We start from the raw sequence: 24,023 nt of genomic DNA on the forward strand, positions 1-24,023 counted from the left end.
ATAACAAAATTGTATTCCATATAATGCGAATTATTATTTTGGTATATCGTAAGTTGAGAATATAGTTAATATATTTTTTTAGTATTATTTTACTTTATTTCAGATTTTTTAAATTTAAACACTTAATTAAAGTAAAATTTTTGTAAAAAGCTACACAAAACTAATACAAGTTTCGTTTTGTGATTTTTTGGTTCGTTTGTATTTTTACTTGTTCACCTATTGCAGTATTTTTATACCCTCCATCATAGGATGGGGGTATATTAACTTTGTCATTCCGTTTGTAACACATCGAAATATTGCTCTAAGACCCCATAAAGTATATATATTCTGGGTCGTGGTGAAATTCGGAGTCGATCTAAGTATGTCCGTCCGTCCGTCCGTCTGTTGAAATCACGCTAACTTCCGAACGAAACAAGCTATCGACTTGAAACTTGGCACAAGTAGTTGTTATCGATGTAGGTCGGATGGTATTGAAAATGGGCCATATCGGTCCACTTTTACGTATAGCCCCCATATAAAGGGACCCTCAGATTTGGCTTGTGGAGCCTCTAACAGAAGCATATTTCATCCGATCTGGCTCAAATTTGGTATATGGTGTTGGTATATGGTCTCTAACAACCATGCAAAAATCGGTCCACATCGGTCCATAATTATATATAGCCCCCATATAAACCGATCCCCAGATTTGGTTTGTGGAGCCTCTAACAGAAGCAAATTTCATCCGATCCGGCTGAAATTTGGTATATGGTGTTGGTATATGGTCTCTAACAACCATGCAAAAATCGGTACACATCGGTCCATAATTATATATAGCCCCCATATAAACCGATCCCCAGATTTGGCTTGCGGAGCCTAAAAGAGAACCAAATTTCATCCGATCCGCCTGAAATTTGGTACATGGTGTTGGTATATGGTCTCTTACAACCATGCAAAAATTGGTCCACATCGGTCCATAATTATATATAGACCCCATATAAACCGATCTCCAGATTTGGTTTGCGAAGCCTCAAAGAGGAGCAAATTGCTTCCGATCCGGCTGAAATTTGGTACATGGTGTTGGTATATGGTCTCTAACAATCATGCAAAAATTGGTCCTCATCGGTCCATAATTATATATAGCCCCCATATAAACCGATCCCCAGATTTGGCTTGCGGAGCCTCAAAGAGAAGCAAATTTCATCCGATCCGGCTGAAATTTGGTACATGATGTAGGTATATGGTCTCTAACAACCATGCAAAAATTGGTCCACATCGGTCCATAATTATATATAGACCCCATATAAACCGATCTCCAGATTTGGCTTGCGAAGCCTCAAAGAGGAGCAAATTGCATCCGATCCGGCTGAAATTTGGTACATGGTATTGGTATATGGTCTCTAACAACCGTGCAAAAATTGGTCCACATCGGTCCATAATTATATATGGCGCCCATATAAACCGATCCCCAGATTTGGGTTGCGGAGCCTCAAAGAGAATCAAAGAGAAGCAAATTTCATCCGATCCGCCAGAAATTTGGTATATGGTCTCTAACAACCGTGCAAAAATTGGTCCACATCGGTTCATAATTATATATAGCCCCCATATAAACCGATCCCCAGATTTGGCTTGCGAAGTCTCCAAGAGAAGCAAATTTCATCCAATCCGGTTGTAATTTGGAACATGGTGTTAGTATATGATCTTTAACCACCGTGCCAGAATTGGTCCATATCGGTCCATAATTATATATAGCCCCCATATAAAACATTCTCCAGATTTGACCTCCGGAGCCTCTTGGAGGAGCAAAATTCATCCGATCCGGTTCAAATTAGGAATGGTCGCTAACAACCATACCAAAATTGGTCCAATCACACAAAAATTGGTCCATATCGGTTCATCATGGTTGCCACTAGAGCCAGAAATAATCTACAAAAATTTTATTTCTATAGAAAATTTTGTCAAAATTTTATTTCTATAGAAAATTTTGTCAAAATTTTATTTCTAGAGAAAATTTTGTTAAAATTTTATTCGCTTCATAATCATGGTTGCCACTCGAGCCAAAAATAATCTACCAAGATTTTATTTCTATAGAAAATTTTGTCAAAAGTTTATTTCTATAGAAAATTTTATCAAAATTTTTATTTCTATAGAAAATTTTGTTAAAATTTTATTTCTGTAGAAAATTTTGTCAAAATTTTATGTCTACTTTGTCAAACTGAATTATATACGTATTGGATCGATCTTTTTTGATTTAATATATACCACGTATGGACTTACATACAATTTAGAAGATGGTGTTAGGAGGTTTTAAGATACCTTGCCATCGGCAAGCGTTACCGCGATTGTGGATGGCAGTGTTTAGACGAAGTTTCTACGCAATCCATGATGGAGGGTACATAAGCTTCGGCCTGGCCGAACTTACGGCCGTATGTACTTGTTTTTATTTTTTACTTATACCTATCTTCTTCACCATGATATTCTGCCGTCTTACAGTTATTGTATGTGACCGCTATATTCATACAAGAACTTATTTTTCTTATAATTATTGAGATTTTCTTGTATGGTAGACATCCCCAATGTCATCGACTAAAATCTTTAAAGGAAATGAAGACATTGACCACTGGCCAACATTTATCGTCCAATCATGTTTCTGTGGACTTTGTTTTTGATTGAGTGTGGTAGAGCTTCGTTTTCATGCATTTTCTGAAGATTCACTAGGTTTTTCACATACAGGTTATTTCGAATTGGCAAAGAGAAAAATATAAGAAAATATTACAACCGGGAGTTTTTGCTTATGCAGCGGGAAAGAAATTCCTTTGTAAAATAAATATGAGTTTTTTCACCAAAAAAATGAACATTTTATAAAAAATTATTTTAAAACGTTACCAAAATTAAAATTAAGAAAAAAACAAAAACAACATAAATAATTTTTAATATAAAATGTTGATACATTCTGTAGAAAAATAAATTATTATAAAATATTCTATAGAAATAAAATTTTTACTGCGTTTTCTATAACAATGAAATATTGCCAAAAATATAATTTTGACAAAAAAAAAAAAAAATATTCTTTGAAGATGAAATTTCTATATCCTGTACACCCAGAAAAGAAATATGATCAACTCAAACATGTTTTAAGAGCAAAATGTTTTGGGTGGTGGCCATGTAACATGGTTTTCGCAACCATGTTATTTTCTCGGAAATCATGATTTCGGCAAACAGGTTATATTTGACAGGAAAATAACATTTTAATGACAAACATCTTACATGGTCACCATACCATCTTACATGGTCACCATACCATCTTACATGGTCACCATACCATTGGCAAGATTTTATAGACATAAAATCTTGCCAATATTTTATATAGACGTTAAATGTAGACAACATCCGCTATGGACATAAAATATTTACATAATTTTCTATAAACATAAAATCTTGTCAATATTTTCTATAACATACAATTTTGACAAAATTTTGTAATGTAATTAAATTTGGAAAACAAATTTTATAGACATAATGTTGACAAAATTTTCCTTTATCCCAAGAAAATGGCAAAATTTCTCGAGCCATAAAGTTAAAAAAAAAAATTCTAAAGACAAGCAATTTTGACAAAATTTTTTTAAAAATATAAAACTTTGACAAACATTTTTTATGGTCATAAAATTTTGCAAAATTTCCATAGCCATAAAATGTTGGCAACATTTTTTAGACAAGATTTTCTATAGAAATAAAATGTTGGCAAAATTTTCTATAGACACAATATATTATAAATTGGTCTATAGAAATAAAATTTTGACAAAATATTCTACAGAAATATAGATCTCAAGCTCGAAAAAATAGAAAAACTTTTGTATTAAAATTTTTATAATCATCAAATGTTGACAACAATTTTATAGACATACAATTTAGATAAAAATTTTTATAGAAAAAAATTTTGACAAAATTTTCTATAGAAATAAATTTTTGACAAAATTTTCTATAGAAATAAATTTTTGGACAAAATTTTCTATAGAAATAAAATTTTGTCAAATATTTCTATAGAAATAAAATTTTGACAAATGTTTCTATAGAAATAAAATTTAGACAAATATTTCTATAGAAATAAAATTTTGACAAAATTTTCTATAGAAATAAAATTTTGACAAATATTTCTATAGAAATAAAATTTTGACAAAATTTTCTATAGAAATAAAATTTTGATAAAATTTTCTATAGAAATAGAATTTTGACAAAATTTTCTACAGAAATAAAATTTTGACAAAATTTTCTATAGACATAAAATTTTCGATAGAAATAAAATTTTGACAAAATTTTCTATAGAAATAAAATTTAGACAAAGTTTTCTATAGAAATAAAATTTTGACAAAATTTTCTACAGAAATAACATTTTGGCAAAATTTTCTATAAAAATAAAAATCGAAGAATGTTTATAACATAAAATTTTGAAAAAAATTTATCTAGAAATAAAATTTTGACAAAATTTTCTATAGAAATAAAATGTTGACAAAATTTTCTATAGAAATAAAATTTTGACAAAATTTTCTATAAAAATAAAATTTTGACAAAATTTTCTATAGAAATAAAATTTTGATAAAATTTTCTATAGAAATAAAATTTTGATACAATTTTCCATAGAAATAAAATGTTGATAAAATTTTCCATAGAAATAAAATTTCGACAACATTTTCTATAGAAATAAAATTTTGGCAAAATTTTCTATAGAAATAAAATTTTGACAAAATTTTCTATAAAAATAAAATGTTGACAAAATTTTCTATAGAAATCAAATGTTGACAAAATTTTCTATAGATATAAAATTTTTACAGAATTTTCTATAGAAATAAACTTTTGGCAAAATTTTCTTTAGAAATAAAGTTTTGACAACATTTTCTCTAGAAATAAAATTTTGGCAAAATTTTCTACAGAAATAAAATGTTAACAAAATATTCTATAGAAATCAAATTTTGACAAAATTTTCTATAGAAATAAAATGGAAATAAAATTTTGACAAAATTTAAAAAATAAAATTTTTAAAACATTTTCTCTAGAAATAAAATTTTGACGAAATTTTCTATAGAATACAAATTTTGACAAAATTTTCTATAGAAATAAAATTTTGACAAAATTTTCTATAAAAATCATATTTTGATAAAATTTTCTATAGAAATAAAATTTAGACAAAATTTTCTATAGAAATAAAATTTTGGCAAAATTTTCTATAGAAATAAAGTTTTGGCAACATTTTGTATAAAATGTTGACGAATATTTCTCTAGAAATAAAATTTTGACAAAATTTTCTATAGAATAAAAATTTTGACAAAATTTTCCATAAAAATAAAATTTTGATAAGATTTTCTATAGAAATAAAGTTTTGACAAAATTTTCTATAGAAATGAAATTTTGACAAATTTTTTTATAGAAATAAAATTTTGGCAAAATTTTCTATAGAAATCCATAGCCATCAAATGTTGACAAAATTTTCTATAGAAATAAAATGTTGACAAAATTTTCTATTGAAATAAAATGTTGTCAAAATTTTCTATAAAAATAAAATGTTGACAAAATTTTCTATAGAAATAATATGTTGACAAAATTTTGTATAGAAATACAATTTTGACAAAATTTCTCTAGAAATAAAGTATTGATAAAATTTTCTATAGAAATAAAATTTTGACAAAATTATCTATGGAAGTATGTTGACAACATTTTCTCTAGAAATAAAATGTTGATAAAATTTTCTATAGAAATAAAATTTTGATAAAATTTTCTATAGAAATAAAATTTTGACAAAATTTTCTATAGAAATAAAATTTTAACAAAATATCCTATAGAAATCAAATTTTGACAAAATTTTCTATAGAAATAAAAATTTGACAAAATTTTCTATAGAAATAAAATTTTTGCAGAATTTTCTATAGAAATAAACTTTTGGCAAAATTTTCTATAGAAATAAAGTTTTGACAACATTTTCTCTAGAAATAAAATTTGGACAAAATTTTCTATAGAAATAAGATTTTACCAAGATTTTCTATAGAAATAAAATTTTGACAAAATTTTCGATAGAAATACAATTTAGACAAAGTTTTCTGTAGAAATGAAATTTTGACAAAATTTTCTTTAGAAAATGTTGACAAAATTTTCAATGGACATAAAATAGTAACACAATTTGCTTAATGTAAAAATTTTTTACAAAATTTCCCATAAAAGTAAAACCTCCATTAAATAAATATAGCTTTAAATGTTGTGCTTGCCGTTTATGATCCTCTCTATATCACTGTGTTCTGAAGGTATGCTGTTACTGCGTGCATGTGTTGCACATTGCGGTCGTTTGAAATATTTTTCTATTTCTTTAGAGAGTTTTCCTTAGTTTTCCTCCTGTCATGCCTTAATGTCTTGCTTTTCTCCGGTTTTGTTTTCTTCTTTTTTGCAAAATTGGTGTCTTAAACTTGATTTTGTAACAGTTCTTTCATTCTTGGCTAACTGTCTGTCCCCCTGACAGCCTACAAACCAACTTGGTAGTGACTAAGCTGACTGACTGGCTGGTCTTTGGTAATGCAACATGTTGGACATTTTTCCTCTAAGTGCCATGTGTTGCTGGACGGGAGACCTGCATCGGAGCGTATTATTCCTAGTTCTTCATCTTCTGTTTCCTTGGCCAAAGATTTATGGATAAAAAATGGTCATATAGCAAAAACCGCATCATTCTTTGGTGGTTTGATGCTGCTGTTCCATTTTCTTCCCTATAACCTAGCCTTAGTTTTTCTTTGGTGTTTTTGTTGCATTGCCTAATGCTGCTGTACTTGGATGCTGAATGCGAATGTGGTTGTAATCAACGTTTTTGGTTATAAGGTGTGAGATTTGGGTTGTGTTCCACATTGTCACCGGTGGTGAAGTGGTTTTGCCATAACATTTTTCCTGTTGTATTATGATGATGGTGGTGGTGATCACCATTTGGCGGTTCCATTCGGAGGCACTTGTGAAGGAGCCTCTCTATGTTGCATTAGTTTGCATTTGTTCGCATGCGCCACCGCTCTATGTCAAGCAATGTATTAACTGAGATGTGGTGGCAGGTTTATGCAGCCGTGGAACTATGACAACAATGCGACAAAATTGTAACTTGTTGTGACACTGAATCCCGGTTTTATGACAAGTTTTTGTTTTGTATTTTTGCCTACTTGTTCAGCTTGATTTTACTAATAATTTTTCTGTTGTTTTTTTTTTTCTTCTTGCATTTCGGGACAGGTTGGTTTTCTTTTCTAATCTTTTATGGTTGTTTATTTGAATTTAGTTTAATATCATTACGTGCACTATTATTATTGTTTGTCATTTCCGTGCAACAATGTTAAGCTAATTTAGTTTATTTCGATGATTTTTCTGATGCCATGTGGCTAGTAATCATAATCTATCAACGGATGCTTTCGTCTCAAAAGACATATATTTTGAAGGAAAATGCTCTCTGATCTAGCTCAGGTGATCTGGTTTTTAATTGTTTGGTGGAATAAAAGAAATTAATGTTGAAAGTAGAATATTTTTCCTGGTAAATAATTACGATGTTGAGTAAAAGTATATATGAAGATCTCAATTATTGTTTAGCAGACTTTCATACTAGAATTTGAATTTCACTGAGTTTTAATAGAAATTAAAATTTGAATTTGAAAAAGATCCACATATCATGGGAATAAACACATACAATGTATATACTCTCACATCACAATGGACTGAATAGTCTAAGTGAGCCTGAATCTTAATCGGGCTGCCACTTTAACCTTATATACTCTCATGTTCTGGTTATCGTCAACGGTTCCATGTATTTTATATTTCCAATTTTCTTTAGAAATATAATTTTGACAAAATTTTCTATAAAAATAAAATTTTGACAAAATTTTCTATAAAAATAAAATTTTGACAAAACTTTCTATAGAAATAAAATGTTGACAAAATAGAAATAAAATTTTGATAAAATTTTCTATAGAAATAATATTTTGACAAAATTTTATATAAAAATAAAATTTTTACAAAATTTTCTATAGAAATAAAATTTGAAAAAAATATTTCTATAGAAATAAACTTTGGAAAAATTTTCCATAGAAATAAAATTTTTACAAAATTTTCTATAGAAATAAAATTTTTACAAAATTTTCTATAGAAATAAAATTTTTACAAAATTTTCTATAGAAATAAAATTTTGGCAAAATTTTCTATAGAAATAGAATTTTGACAAAATTTTTCATAGAAATAAAATTTTGACAAAATTTTCTATAGAAATAAAATTTTGACAGATATATCTATAGAAATAAAATTTTGAAAAAATTTTCTATAGAAATAAAATTTGGCAAAATTTTTTATAGAAATAAAATTTTGACAAAATTTTCTATAAAAATAAAATTTTGACAAAATTTTCTTTAGAAATAAAATGTTGACAAAATTTTTTATAGAAATAAAATTTTGACAAAATTTTCTATAGAAATGAAATTTTGACACTATTTTTTATAGAAATAAAATTTTGAATATATTTTCAATAGAAATAACATTTTGACAAAAGTTTCTATAGAAATAACATTTTGACAAAAGTTTCTATAGAAATAATTTTGACAAAATTTTCTATAGAAATAAAATTTCTATGGAAATAAAATTTTATTGTTGTTTTTTTTTTATCTCAGCTTAAAGCCATGCATTGACTAAACTACAAGTGTAGCTTAACCAACAGAGGAAAAGTATGCTTGACAAATTTATTTGGGCAAAGCCCTATAGACTGCAAGATGGATGGATGTACAGCTGTTTCGGAATTATCACATTCCTCATCAGCATCCTCTACTTGCAGCAAAACTATCAACCAATTATCAGAATAAATTCGGGTAATTCACTCAACCCAAAGTGAACTACACTTGGACCTCCCGAAAAAGGGTTTGATAGTCGGCTACTGCCTAAACAAATTTGCCAGCATATCTCTTTTCCTTTGCCAAACTCAAATCATCGATTTGAATGTATTTGGCTGGGTTTGTTTTTGAGCGTGCTTCCTCTATCTTCATTCGTTTTGTTTGTTATTGTTGGCTTCTCTTCAATCGTTATTGTTGTTTTTTTGATCTCAGCTTAAAGCCATGCATTGACTAAACTACAAGTGTAGCTTAACCAACAGAGGAATTTCTATAGAAAATTTTGATAAAATTTTCTATAAAAATAAAATTTTGAAAAACCTTTCTATAAAAATAAAATTTTTACAAAATTTTCTATAGAAATAAAATTTTTACAAAATTTTCCACAGAAATAAAATGTTGACAAAATTTTCTATAGAAAAATAATGTTGACAAAATTTTTTATAGAAATAAAATTTGAAAAAAATATTTCTATAGAAATAAAATTTGGAAAAATTTTCTATAGAAATAAAATTTTTACAAAATTTTCTATAGAAATAAAATTTTTACAAAATTTTCTATAGAAATAAAATTTTGACAGATATTTCTATAGAAATAACATTTTGACAAAATTTTCTATAGAAATAAAATTTTGACAAAATTTTCTATAGAAATAAAATTTTGACAAAATTTTCTATAGAAATAAAATGTTGACAAAATTTTCTATAGAAATAAAATTTTTACAAAATTTTCTATAAAATTAAAATGTTTACAATAGAACAAAAATGTTGACAAAATTTTCTAAGAAATAACATTGTGACAAAATAAAATTTTGACAATATTTTCTATAGAATTAAATTTTAACAAAATTTTCTATAGAAATAAAATTTTGACAGATAGTTCTATAGAAATAACATTTTGGCAAAATTTTTTATAAAAATAAAATTTTGACAATATTTTCTATAGAAATACAATTTTGACAAAATTTTCTATTGAAATAAAATTTTGACAGAATTTTCTATAGAAATAAAATTTTGACAAAATTTTCTTTAGGAATTAAATTTTGACAAAATTTTCTATAGAAATAATATTTTGACAAAATTTTCTATAGAAATAAAATGTTGACAAAATTTTCTTTAGAAATTTTTCTTTATAGAAAATTTTGTCAACATTTTAGTTCTCTAGAAAAGTTTGTAAAAATTTTATTTTTGTAGAAAATTTTTAACAAAATTTTCTATAGAAATAAAATTTAAAACAAAAATCCTGTATAGATAAAATTTTAAGAAAAATCTTTATATAAATAAAATTTTGACAAAATTTTCTATAGAAATAAAATTTGGCCAAAATTTTCTGTAGACATCAAATGTTGGAAAATTTTCTATAGACATAAAGTTTTGAGAAATTTTTATATACAAATAAAATTTTGCAAAATAAGATTTTTTGTTTGTGATAGTTTTTTTCGTAAAATCTTCCCCAAATTTTGGTAGATTACTGTTGGGTCGAGTGGCAACCGTTAGCACTATATATGGGTGTGATATCTAATTTAATATGATATGCAATATATAACTATTATTTCTTTCAAATGACAAAATGCCGTATCTTATCATTAGTAAAGATATAAGTTTTATCAATGCCTTTTTTTCATTGAAAGCCTAGTGATTTTAAAATAATTCAATCTATCTCCATTCATGGTAACTCAGAAACCAATTATTGTCATATTGGAATAAGGCATAGCTTCCATAACGGAATTTATTATTTTTGATTAATTAGACAATTTTTTTTTCAATAGACAACCAACAAACCTGTAGAAAATTCTGTAGTATTTTTTATTTGCCGTTGACAGTCTAAAAAGAAGAGGCGTTGTTGGGTAAACAAATTAACAGTAGCTGGATTTACGATATCTCTATTTTTTATTTGGCTAAGGAAAACACTTGGTTTTTTTTTTTGTAGAGAAGATATTCAAATCTAACATCAATAAAAGATAAGCTTTCTAAAGAAATTCCCGAAGGGCAATTTTTTTAAAATAATTTATAGTGGTTTGAGATTCACTGTATGTGTCATAGGGACCACTTGTCTATTTCTATTTCTGTTTTTGTTTTGTGTTTTTTCTATGATATTTTAAATTCCAAAATTATGTTAATAGTTTCATTGGTTATAGAATTTTATTTATTAGCACCATCGATCTAACATATTGCAGACATACTGACCCTATTTTTGGAGGTGCCTTCTTAGAAAGAATGACTAATACCTAGTGGTTAAGAGACCGCTATACATCCGACTGTTTGTTTTTTCACTTTGGCTTCAATTAAATTCAAACTTTATATTTAGGAATTGTATAAATGACAAGAGTTTTTTTTCAGCAAAAATTTCAAATAAAATTTCCATCAGCATTAAAATATTTGTAGCATTTGGAAATGACTAGAAGCTATTTTGTTATTTGATTTTATATTCCTGTATGCCATATGTTATGCATGTGTAAAAGAGAACTTTCGCATAAGTTTGATAAGTTATGCTATGGGTGTCGTTTAAGATCATTTTTTTTCTATCTGATTAGATTTGCAAATTTTTTAAACATACCTTTTTTTCTAGTTCTTCATAAATTGATTTTTTTGTGAAGGAGAAAGTGTTTGTTTCGATTTTGTGAAATCGTTAATGGCCTTATTTTAATGGAGCTGTAAATAATATAGAAAAGTGAATTAGTTAGTAAAATTTTAGAGATAAACAGAAATTGGTTGACAAGTCTGAATTTTTTAAAACTATATTTGTTGTTCTGATCTTAGCTTTAAAACCATTTGGTTGACTAAACTACAAGAGTAGCTTAATCAACAGAGGAAAAGAAGGTTTGTCAAATTTATTTGGCCAAAGCGCTATAGGCAAGATGGTTGGATGGACGCACTTTTCGGAATTAGCACATTCTTCATCAACATTCTCTACTTGCAGCAAAACTATTAACCAATTATCAGAATAAATTCAGGCAGTTCGCTAAACCCAAAGTGAACCACACTTGAACCTTCCGAAAAAAGGTTTATGAAAGCCGGCTTATGCCGAAGTAAATTCATACAAACATCTCTCTTTTCCTTTACAACCATCAAATCATCGATTTGAGTGCAGTTTTTTAAAACTTATTAATATTTTAGCCTAATCTGGAATTTGTCTTGGATAGTTTTTTTATATATTAGAGATCAAAAGTTGGTATGCAATCCACACTGAAAAAATAGTGTCGTGAGACCAAAGATTTCGTGGTCCTAAAATATGCCACTTTTGTTTAGTGTAAAAACGCATTTCTATGATATAAAGTTTATTGACTTTATTCAATAGTCAATAAACTTTTCAATGAAGTCATTTTGTCTTCATAGTTAAGTGAAAATTGGTATCCTAACATGAAGTAAAATTTTGTTTGACTAAAATCAACGTAACTTTAAGAATTCTGTATAATTCTCCAAAATTAATGAAATTGTCTTCAAATTTGTTGTATTTCCATTACAAAGTAAAAAAACGTTCAAAAGTAGGACATGTTTTTAACAACTTGTTTAGAAGACATGTTTACTTAAAACATAGAATAATTTCTACACACAAAAAAATTTTTTTCTGATTCAATCACCAAATTAATTGATCCTATTAATTTTTTAATTGAAATGTCTTCAATCACGAAAATGATAGTATCAATCATAGTTTTAATTGGGCATAGAAAAAATTCTTGATTAAAAAATTAATTGATTTTCAAATTAATTTCAATTAATTTTTTAATTGATTCAATTAAAAATTTAATTGATGTTGATTGCAAAAATCAATTAATTTATTAATTAAAAAAGGTAACTATTTTTAATTACTTTCTGAATTGGCTTAGAGTTTTTATTTGGATTAACAAATGGTTGTTTGAAATACATTTTTAATTAAAAATTAAAAAAAAAATCAGCACTTTTTTTAACTGAATTAGTCTTCCGAATTTGATTAAAAAGTTAATTGTATCAATTAATTTTTTAATTAAAAATTTAAAAATTTTCAATCATTGACTTAATTAACTTAATGCTTCTATCATAATTAAAAAGTTAATTGTATCAATTAATTTATTAATTGAAAAAATTTTCAACTTCAATTAACTTTTTAATTGGAAATATTTTGGTGATATTTTTTTCTGTGTACTGGAAGTCGAGTATCAATTTGAAAGTTGTCGTTAACACCTTTTTAAAGAGCTTTGATGAAAATGAGAAGAAAACAATAAAAAAAAACGAATAAAAGTTGTCGATAACACCTTTGTAAAGAGCTTTGATAAAAATGAGAAGAAAACAATTTAAAAAACGAATAAATTTGTTCCCTAGGTAACGGAAAATTTGGTATTTTTTTCAAGCCGATATTGGTACTGCCTGAAAGTGTGCTCCATTGTTAGGTCAATTTTATTCTAATTTGAAGAATTTTTTTTTAAGTTTCTTACAAATTCTCGTAAAAATAGATTTATTTTGTATCAATTTTTTGTGATAACAAGTGACACTTTTTGTGCAACATTTTTGCAATAAATATGCTACTGTGAATGACCCGAGCAAAAAATGGAGCACTATTTCAGCAGGATTGTAAGGGAGAGAGGCAGTACCAAACAACCGAATCAGCGCTGTTTTTTGTGGGCGATGTCCCGATTGGGAGCAGCTTCTACATAGCGCTGATATAATTGCTCATTTTAATAGGAGTATTGCTGAGAAGTGATATATAATTTTGAGTATAGCATTGTTGGCGTGAAGGAAAACAGCACTACCTTTGATGCATCTATACTGCATGAATTCGTTGCAATAAGGTAAACGAATGATCATAAACTAATTTGATTACTCGTTTACGTTATTGCCACCGATTCATGCAGTGTGGATGCGCGGCCTACTTTATTGTATACCAAATAGCCCAACTAAACTCTTACTGCTGAACTATTTTTTACTGGGACATATTTCCTGTCACCTTTTAACCCTACGATAGGCGATAAGCTTTCTATCACTAAGCGCTCAAAGTCAAATTTGGTCTGGCCAGACCACGTAGTCTATCCTAGGGTTAAAAGTTGTAAACCCAGATTTCTAAACGCTAAGATGTGTGTATAAATTTTACAACTGTCATCCATACCACCGTTCGCCCTTAAGAAGAAGGTCTCTTGGCATTAAAATAAACATAGAATCGAGTAGCACTCATTGATAATAGAGAAGTTCGCCAGCTGTTGTAGGGACTGAATATTCTAACTGAACCTGAAATAAAGGGCTGCCACTACATGAATGGCTGATGTGTATTGCAATCACTTCTAATGATATGTATTGCAATCATCTCTGACCAGTGACAGTTCATGGTATAGTTTATAAGCTGACAAAAGGAGTTTGATCTATAGCATTCAGAAATGAAGTTATACATGATGGAATTCAAGCGTAATGCTTGCTTTATATTTGACTAGAAAAGCTCAAGTGGCTATCGTTAAAGCTATTCAGCAATGTTAGGTTAGGTGGCAGCCCGATGTATCAGGCTCACTTAGACTATTCAGTCCATTGTGATACCACATTGGTGAACTTCTCTCTTATCACTGAGTGCTGCCAGATTCCATGTTATGCTCAATGACAAGGGACCTTGTTTTTAGAGCCGAGTCCGAACGGCGTTCCACATTGCAGTGAACCCACTTGGAGAAGCTTTTAAAACCCTCAGAAATGTCACCAGCATTACTGAGGTGGGATAATCCACCGTTTAAAAACTTTTTGGTGTTCGGTCGAAGCAGGAATCGAACCCACGGTTTTTTGTATGCAAGGCGGGCGTGCTAACCATTGCACCACGGTGGTGCAATATTCAGCAATGAAATGTGAATAAATATTTAGTTTCTTGTATCATTTCCAGGGATGGACCATGTAGTACTTTTTCACTCTGGTCAGTACTGTAGTACCCCCGCGAATGATTTAGTTCCTTTTGTGTATGCAGTTTTGCACCGATATTAGTTCTCAAAGTATAATAATTTTGACACAATATTTTAATATTTTGAGAAAGTCTTTAACAAACTTATTTACTAAAGGTCTTTTACAAATTTGGCAAAACAAGTTCGTGTGGGAAGAAAGTCTCGATTTTGTTAATTCCAGAGTTAAAAATACGAGTTTCTTGAATTTCATGAATGTGATTATATATTACACTTTCACACGAACACTTTCTAGAAAAGAAGTCATCTATCGCGTAGTAAAATAATGCGAACTATTACAATACCACGGTAATCTTCGTAAGAGTATTTAAAACTAAAAAAAAAATAATTTAAAATTGAGGAGTTGAAAACCAAAATTTTCTTTTTTATGTTAAAACTTGTGAACAATGGTAACATTAAAATGCAGTCTAAAGGAGCTCTTGACAATACTCTTCAAATTGAATTTTTGAATGAATATCCTTGAAACCAAAAGATCAAAAAAGATGATTTTTCACTAGAAAATGTAAAATCAGGAACGTTAAATATAGTAATTCCTCGTTTAACTTAATTTTGAGTGAAAAATTATGAAATATATATATATTTTTTTTTAAGTGTTAAACCAATAAAAACATGACTTCGTTAGTAATTTTTGCACAATGGCAGCCTCATTAGAAATGAATTTGTCGAAGGTACACCATTTATTCAACAAAAGCCAATTTAACTTTATTTTATTCCAATTTTCGAAAAATAAGTTAAATTTTCCAAAATTAGCCAAAAATTTTCTTCTTGGTGGGTTCATTGTTTTTTTTTTTTCAGTGTAGTATGTTTCTTAAAAGTTGGATTTTCCATCCCTGACCATCACTAGCTCACTAGCGTGATACTTATGATGACTATGTCAGCCATAATTCTCATCATCATTCATTCTCATCAAATCTAAAATGAATGATGTTATTTCCGACATTTTGGGCAAAGCCCTTTTAGAATTTAAGATAGTTCAATGGACGGCCGTTTTGGAATTACCACATTCCTCATCAGCATCCTCTACTTGCAGCGAAACTATCAACGAATTATCAGAATAAATTCGGGTAATTCACTAAAATCAAAGTAAATTAACAGGTTGGCTGATAAGTCCCCGGTCTGACAGATAGATGGCGTCGCTAGTATTAAATGCATATTAGTTTTATATAGTAGCAACCTTCAACTGATTCGTGTCAAAATTTGACGTCTGTAAGTCAATTAGTTTGTGAGATAGAGCGTCTTTTGTGAAGCAACTTTTGTTATTGTGAAACAAAATGGAAAAAAGGAATTTCGTGTTTTGATAAAATACTGTTTTCTGAAGGGAATAAATACGGTGGAAGCAAAAACTTGGCTTGATAATGAGTTTCCGGACTCTGACTCAGGGAAATAAACAATAATTGATGGTATGCAAAATTCAAGCGTGGTGAAATGAGCACGGAGGACGGTGAACGCAGTGGACGCCCGAAAGAGGTGGTTACCGACGAAAACATCAAAAAAATCCACAAAATGATTTTGAATGACCGTAAAATGAAGTTGATCGAGATAGCAGAGGCCTTAAAGATATCAAAGGAACGTGTTGGTCATATCATTCATCAATATTTGGATATGCGAAAGCTCTGTGCAAAGTGGGTGCCGCGCGAGCTCACATTTGACCAAAAACAACAACGTGTTGATGAATCTTAGCGGTGTTTGCAGCTGTTAACTCGTAATGCACCCGAGTTTTTCCCGTCTATATGTGACAATGGATGGAACATAGCTCCATCACTACACTCCTGAGTCCAATCGACAGTCGGCTGAGTGGACAGCGACCGGTGAACCGTCTCCGAAGCGTGGAAAGACTCAAAAGTCCGCTGGCAAAGTAATGGCCTCTGTTTTTTGGGATGCGCATGGAATAATTTTTATCGATTATCTTTACAAGGGAAAAACCATCAACAGTGACTATTATATGGCGTTATTGGAGCGTTTGAAGGTCGAAATCGCGGCAAAACGGCCCCATATGAAGAAGAAAAAAGTGTTGTTCCACCAAGACAACGCGCCGTGCCACAAGTCATTGAGAATGATGGCAAAAATTCATGAATTGGGCTTCGAATTGCTTCCCCATCCACCGTATTCTCCAAATCTGGGCCCCAGCGACTTTTTCCTGTTCTCAGACCTCAAAAGGATGCTCGCAGGGAAAAAATTTGGCTGCAATGAAAAGGTCATCGCTGAAACTGAGGCCTATTTTGAGGCAAAACCGAAGGAGTACTACCAAAATGGTATCACAAAATTGGAAGGTCGTTATAATCGTTGTATCGTTCTTGAAGGGAACTATGTTGAATAATAAAAACGAATTTTGACAAAAAAATGTGTTTTTATTTGTTAGACCGGGGGCTTATCAGTCAACCTGTTAGCAGTAGAACCTAACGTTCTACATTTTTTTGGCAGGCATATTGAGTTCGAAGATGGGGTCATACCGGACAATTTTGTGATATAGCACCCACATATAAACCCATCTTCCCTCGGACCAGATTTTGTATATGGAGATAATTACTTGAGAAATCTCCATATACAGCCGATGTCCTTAGAAGCTAGGGATGCTAGATTTTGAAGGGGCAAAAAGAGCACATTCAGTGTTTACAAAGAGCACATACGAAAAAAAAAAACACACTTTTTCAAATAAAATAAAAACATTTAATTCCAAAGTAATTCATTTAGACATAAAAAAGGTTCATAACATAAAATACATAACATTAAATTAACTTTGTTTTAGTTTATGGAATTATTATATATGGAGAAAGATTCCTTTACTCTAATATTTTTTTGTGTACGTTAGTTAAATGAACTAAAAAACGGGACAAAAGTATACACAATTGAAGTAAAAAGTTTTACTAAATTCGTACTTTTCACAAAATAGTTCATTATTTCTTTAAATTTGTAAATTTTACTAACAATGCGTCGATCATGAACTTCGTATGTCACTAAAGACGTTCTTCCAATTTTGAACTCCAATTTTTTCTTTCAAACTACAAAATTTTCTTCAACAAGTGAAATAAATTAATTACGTTTAATAAATGTTCTTGAATTTGTCGAAAAACATTTACTTATTTTTGTGATATTGGCGTGATGTTTGTCATACTGTTTAGTTAAAAATTTCTAAAAATATTAAAAATTTTCTAAAATTAACAAAATGATTTCTTCCTGGTGGGTTCACTGTTTTTTCAGTGTAATTTTCTTACAATACTGTGTAGGCCATTTGTTTTGCGTTTTTCTGAAAAATGAAAATTGAAAGAAGTTTGTTTACATTTAGAACAGAGTACAAAGTGAAGAAGCAACATCGGCGTGCTCTTCTTCGACTCTGATATATAAAGTAAAACACTATTTAATTAGAAAATAACGGCGTAGGAAAATCTCGTAGTGTGACATTTACGTATGTTCAGTTTACTTTTAGCATTTATTGAATCGCATTGTAGTAAGATTTGTTGTGATAAAAAGAGTACTTAACTAAAAATAGAGCACTTTTGCGTGCTCTTTCGGCCTATTTTGTTTTAAGAGCACATTTTGTAAAAAAGAGCATATGTGCTCTTGAAAAGAGCACGTCTGGCATTCCTATTAGAAGCTATAATTTTAAATTAAACTGAGCCGGTCTTTTGGGAGAATGTGTGCTCCATCAAAGCCACTCGAAATTCTTTACATTAAATTAATGGCCTCTAATGTCCATAACTGATAGACCACTTATAAATCGATATTTCACCATTTTATTTCTATAAAAAAACATAATATACGTAATTGTCCAGCTATTCCTGTCATCTGTTTTAATTTTTTATAAAATGTCTATATAGATTAATACCAGGATCTTACTTCTTAAACATCTGGAAGCCTAATTATTTTTTGTTTTTATAAATACATATTCTGGAGATTCTTGTTATCTACACATATTTTGATGTGGTCTCTGTCGTATTTTAATTTATTGGCCTGACGATAAAATGTAGAGTTTTTTACATCCCTAAAATGCTGAGATTTGTCGTCGAGTCGTATCAACATTTCAAATTAGGGTTCTTTAGGACATATAAACACATATGGCAAAATAGAATACTTATATCGGTCTATTTGTGGAACACTACACCTTAAAATTACAATTGGAATACTGTTAAAATGAGATTTAGGTACACCACCTGGAGTCGACTCCGGAGTCGGAGTCGAGGCTAATAAGAATTGTTAGAGTCGGAGCCGGAGTCAAGCGAAATTGACTAGACTCCGCAGCCCTGGTAGAGGTAATTTTACACTACACAGTTTTTTTTTACCAACATTACTTTCAAATTTGGCAAATACTATGTAGCTTCAATTTAGCTGTTTTTTAATGTTTTGTCAAAATTTGATTTTCAATTTTGACTTCAGATTACTGAGAAGTACTACAAATTTTCCTAACAAACATATTTTTAAAAATAGCGTTATGATGTTTTAAGTAATGCAATAAACTTGATTTCATACCATTCAGTCAAAATGTTAAGGCGTAAGAATTTTTTTTCTATTTGTATCTTAAAAGATACAGTGCGCATTTAAGGGTTAAGCAATCCTTGTAGTTTAAGCAACGGATGGTTTTAAGCTGAAATCAAAACGACGATGATGATTGAAGAAGAAACCAACAATAACTAACAAACAAAATTTTTAATCAGATATAAAAACATAAATTTGACCAAACCCTTTTAGCGACAATGTTTCCAATTTGAAGTCAAGTTTTATTTTGTAAACTGTGGCGACATTTTTTATAAAGAAGTTTTTTATTGAAAATGTTTTATATATATTTTTTTTTACATTTCTTACTCTTCCATCTCCCGTAGTGCTGCAAAGTTTTTGTTTGCAATTCAATTATCACAACGTTGATGTGACAACAATGCACTTTAAATGAACATTCATATCTAGCCCCCGCATGCTTCTTCACTTCAAGAATGAAAATAGAACTAAGAATTTCTTACTTGTTAGGGGCATCCATAAGACAAACGCCTGTCATTGTAACTTGACCGAGAAATAAATTTGAATGCCAGCGATAATATAAATTTCTATTTAGAGTGGCTATTAGTTGCTGGTGTGTTGTCTGAGAAGGGGCTCCGGGAAATATCACAGGTAAATTAAGAAAAATCATTTGTCAGCCCACACACACTTGTTGGGTCAGCAGCGGCAGCACCTTTCCAAACAACATATCAACAGTGTCTTTGCCCCAAAAGCAATGGAACTCTATGCAACATAGACTTGTTAGTGTGGAATTTAGTTCATGTTCACGCTGGAACAAACCGACAGAGAAGAATGGAGAGATAGATTTGGAAGCTGTGCACTATGCAAAATTGTAAATGGTCTTAATAGACAACAAACGAGAGATGATAATGACCCTATTGTTGCAGATTTATTTTTAGATTGAACCAAAATAATGTAAAACATACATGAGTTGGTGGACACCATAGGAGAACATTGTGGGTTGTTGACAGCAATAATCATAAAAGTAAACAATTTGACAGAAATAAAAGAAAATCCATTTAAATGTTGTACGCTGTATTTTGTATTTTGCTGGTGTGTTGTTTGGAAAAATCAATTAAAGAACCACAGAGTTAAAAGAAAAATGTTTTAATATGATCACATTAGTAGTGCGATTAATTGTAAATGAATTCCATTCAGGTATTTAATCAGTCTAATGGCTTTCTAGAAAAAATACTTTCCTCCGGAATTTTGGAAAAAAATTTCTCCTTTAATTTAAAGTATTTTCTTTAAGAGAAAATTAACCCGAATTTAGGACAAACGGTGCAACGAGTCTCTGTAATATTTCTTCTTTGTTTTTTGTAAAAAGGAAATGTTTAGCTCCAAAGCTAATATTTATTTATCTAAAATTTTATTTGCTGCACGAAAGTGGCTATGGGGTATTTTTGTCATCGACACTTTGGTATTTTTTAGTGCCAACTTTACTCCACCAAAATGCCCCAGGCATAAATATACAATATATTTATTGGTTACTGATTTGATGGTCACCCAAAAAAAAATTCTTTCCTCCGGAACGAAATTTTAGACAAACGAAATTCCCATTTGATGTAAATTATTTTCTGTAATAGCAGATAAACCCGAATTTATGGCAAATGATTCAACGATTGTCTTTTATATTTTTTATTTGTTTGTAAAGCAAATTTTTTAATGTTAAAAGAAAATTTTGTTTGTCTAAAATTTCATTCCTCAAAAAAGAAATCTCTTCTTTCAGTGTGGTATGCTGTAGAAATGAAGCAATTCTTGGTTGACGCGCGCAGAATGCGATGGGGCTGATTTCTGTTGGAATGTCCATGTCGTAGTCATGGTTTGCAGCTGAAATGTTTGCCCGGGACTTCAAATACTGTGTACTTTAGTACATTTTAGGTTGATAAATATGAGCGGGGAGACACCATCGGCTCTTTCTAGTCAAACATTTTTTATGCATCGTTTAACTCTTGCACATTTTGGGACTTGAATGGTCCAAGCAAATTTTTCAATATGTGTTCTAACCCCGTGCGACATCATCTGCTTACGGGCAAGTTTTCCACCACTGTGCCGTGGATTTAGATCAACATTGGCCTTCACTTTTTGACGCATTTCCAGTATCACGGTAACCAGCTATGGTACGAAAAACAATAGTTGAATTCACACGATAGTCACTTATGATTTTCCAACCAAATATAAAGCAATCACACTATTGTGTTTGAATTCCATGATGGATAACTTTAGTTCTGAATGCAATAGGTCAAAACGGTTTTGCAAGCTTGTAAACAATAAAATGAACTATCACTGGAATAAATCTGTCAGCTGTCAAACAAACGATTTAGAAATTGTAGCACTTTGCTTCTATTCAGCACAGATGTACTCTACACAGAAAGTAAATGTCATTCAGTTGAGCCATCGAAAGGATTTCATGGGTAAAACGAATTTGTTGGGAATGAAGATGGTCATGTTGTTGCGTTATTTTCTAAATCATTACACCAAAAAATAGTGAACTGTTTTATTTGAAGAATGAAATTCCACGCACGAAAATTGAACTAAATTGTACCCCACATTTTGAGATTTCCACAAAGTGTTGTTAAAATCAGGAAATTTTAATGCCCTGTTGTACTTTTTAACTGCAGTTCACAAAATTACATCCTCTTATAGAAGAAAAAATTAACTAAAAGTAAAGAAGAAAATCATTGGCGCCAAATCATGACCATTTTAACCATACAGTAGTTCATTCTTACTATTTTTGGGAATCGTACGAAAATTTTCATTTGTTTTAGTTCATATTCAACGGTCAGTGAACTTTATACTCACGTTTAGTTCATAAAATTTTTGAGACATACTCAAAAAAGTAAGATTTCATTAAGCTGTGGAAAATTTCGATAAAAGTAATAAAATTTACCTACAAGCAAATAATTTTTTTGCAATAAAAATAAGTTAAATTTAGCGTTAGCTTAACTACGGAAATATTTTTCTGTGTATATTTATAAAATTTTTTCATTGTCTTAATATTAATGACAAAATTCATTATTAGTAGGAAGCTTTATCTACCAGTGTAAATTCTATATGCACTCAAAAGAAAGTTTACTTGGATCCCGAGATTTTGACCTTCTCCTAGGGATTTTGGTATTGATTCCGAGCCAAAGCGACCTATCTGTCCTTAAATCTAGGATCAATACTATTAAAATTAGGATTCAGACCACATTTATCGAATTTTTATTTTATTTTCGCGGTATATTAAAACTGTTTTCTTAATTCCAAAAAAAAAAAAACGTTAAACCAAAGATGCTATATCCTCAAAATAAGTCTTAGCCAATATTTGAAGCTTTTTATACCCTCCACCATAGGATGGGGATATATTAACTTTGTCATTCCGTTTGTGACACATCGAAATATTGCTCTAAGACCCCATAAAGTATATATATTCTGGGTCGTGGTGCAATTCTGAGTCGATCTGACCATGTCCGTCCGTCCGTCTGTTGAAATCACGCTAACTTCCGAACGAAACAAGCTATCGACTTGAAACTTGGCACAAGTAGTTTTTATTGATGTAGGTCGGATGGTATTGCCAACGGCCCATATCGGTCCACTTTTACGTATAGCCCCCATATAAACGGACCCTCAAATTTGGCAAATTTGACATCCTGTAAGAGAAGCAAATTTCATCCGATCCGCCTGAAATTTTGTACATGGTCTTAGTGTATGGTCTCTAACAAACATACAAAACATCGGCCACATCGGTCCGTAATTATATATAGCCCCCATATAAACCGATCCCCCGATTTGGCTTGCGGAGCCTCTACGAGAAGCAAATTTCATCCGATCCGGCTGAAATTTTGGTACATGGTGTCAGCATATGATCTCTAACAACCATGCAAAAATTAGTCCACATCGATCCATAATTATAAATAGCCCCCATATATACCGATCCCCCGATTTGGCTTGCGGAGCCTCTAAGAGAAGCAAATTTCATCCGATCCTGATTACAAAATTTGTGTCCTAACTTTAACAGGTTGGCTGATAAGTCCCCGGTCTGACACATAGATGGCGTCGCTGGTATTTAATGCATATTATTTTTATACAGTACCAACCTTCAAACCTTGTGAAAAAAAAAAAACTAAAAAAAAGGAATTTCGTGTTTTGATAAAATACTGTTTTCTGAAGGGAAAAAATACGGTGGAAGCAAAAACTTGGCTTGATAATGAGTTTCCGGACTCTGCCCCAGGGAAATCAACAATAATTGATTGGTATGCAAAATTCAAGCGTGGTGAAATGAACACGGAAGACGGTGAACGCAGTGCACGCTCGAAAGAGGTGGTTACCGACGAAAACATAAAAAAATCCACAAAATGATTTTGAATGACCGTAAAATTAAGTTGATCGAGATAGCAGAGGCCTTAAAGATATCAAAGGAACGTGTTGGTCATATCATTCATCAATATTTGGCTATGCGGAAGCTCTGTTCAAAATGGGTACCGCGCGAGCTCACATTTGACCAAAAACAACAACTTGTTGATGATTCTGAGCGGTGTTTGCAGGTGTTAACTCGTAATACACCCGAGTTTTTCCGTCGATATGTGACAATGCATGAAACATGGCTCCATCACTACACTCCTGAGTCCAATCGACAGTCGGCTGAGTGGACAGCGACCGGTAAACCGTCTCCGAAGCGTGGAAAGACTCAAAAGTCCGCTGGCAAAGTAATGGCCTCTGTTTTTAGGGATGCGCATAGAATAATTTTTATCGATTATCTTGAGAAAGGAAAAACCATCAACAGTGACTATTATATGGCGTTA

The 24,023-nt window shown here is 30.4% G+C and overlaps 2 protein-coding genes across 6 annotated transcripts in view; one reads left to right on the forward strand and one right to left on the reverse strand.

Moving 5' to 3' along the window:
• The window catches only part of Atg16 (Autophagy-related 16), a 553,304-nt gene that overhangs the window by 290,809 nt on the left and 238,472 nt on the right, over positions 1–24,023 (forward strand). The window lies entirely within an intron of this gene.
• LOC142221448 (uncharacterized) overlaps positions 1–24,023 on the reverse strand; it is a 424,700-nt gene that overhangs the window by 252,470 nt on the left and 148,207 nt on the right. For both annotated transcript variants that reach the window (XM_075291220.1, XM_075291268.1), the window contains one exon: positions 11,409–11,503. The gene's annotated coding sequence lies outside the window, so the exon portion shown is untranslated. The remainder of the gene's footprint in view (positions 1–11,408; positions 11,504–24,023) is intronic.

The sequence above is a fragment of the Haematobia irritans genome, chromosome 1 (genome assembly GCF_050003625.1).
Source record: "Haematobia irritans isolate KBUSLIRL chromosome 1, ASM5000362v1, whole genome shotgun sequence".
Classification (NCBI taxonomy): Eukaryota; Metazoa; Arthropoda; class Insecta; order Diptera; family Muscidae; genus Haematobia; species Haematobia irritans.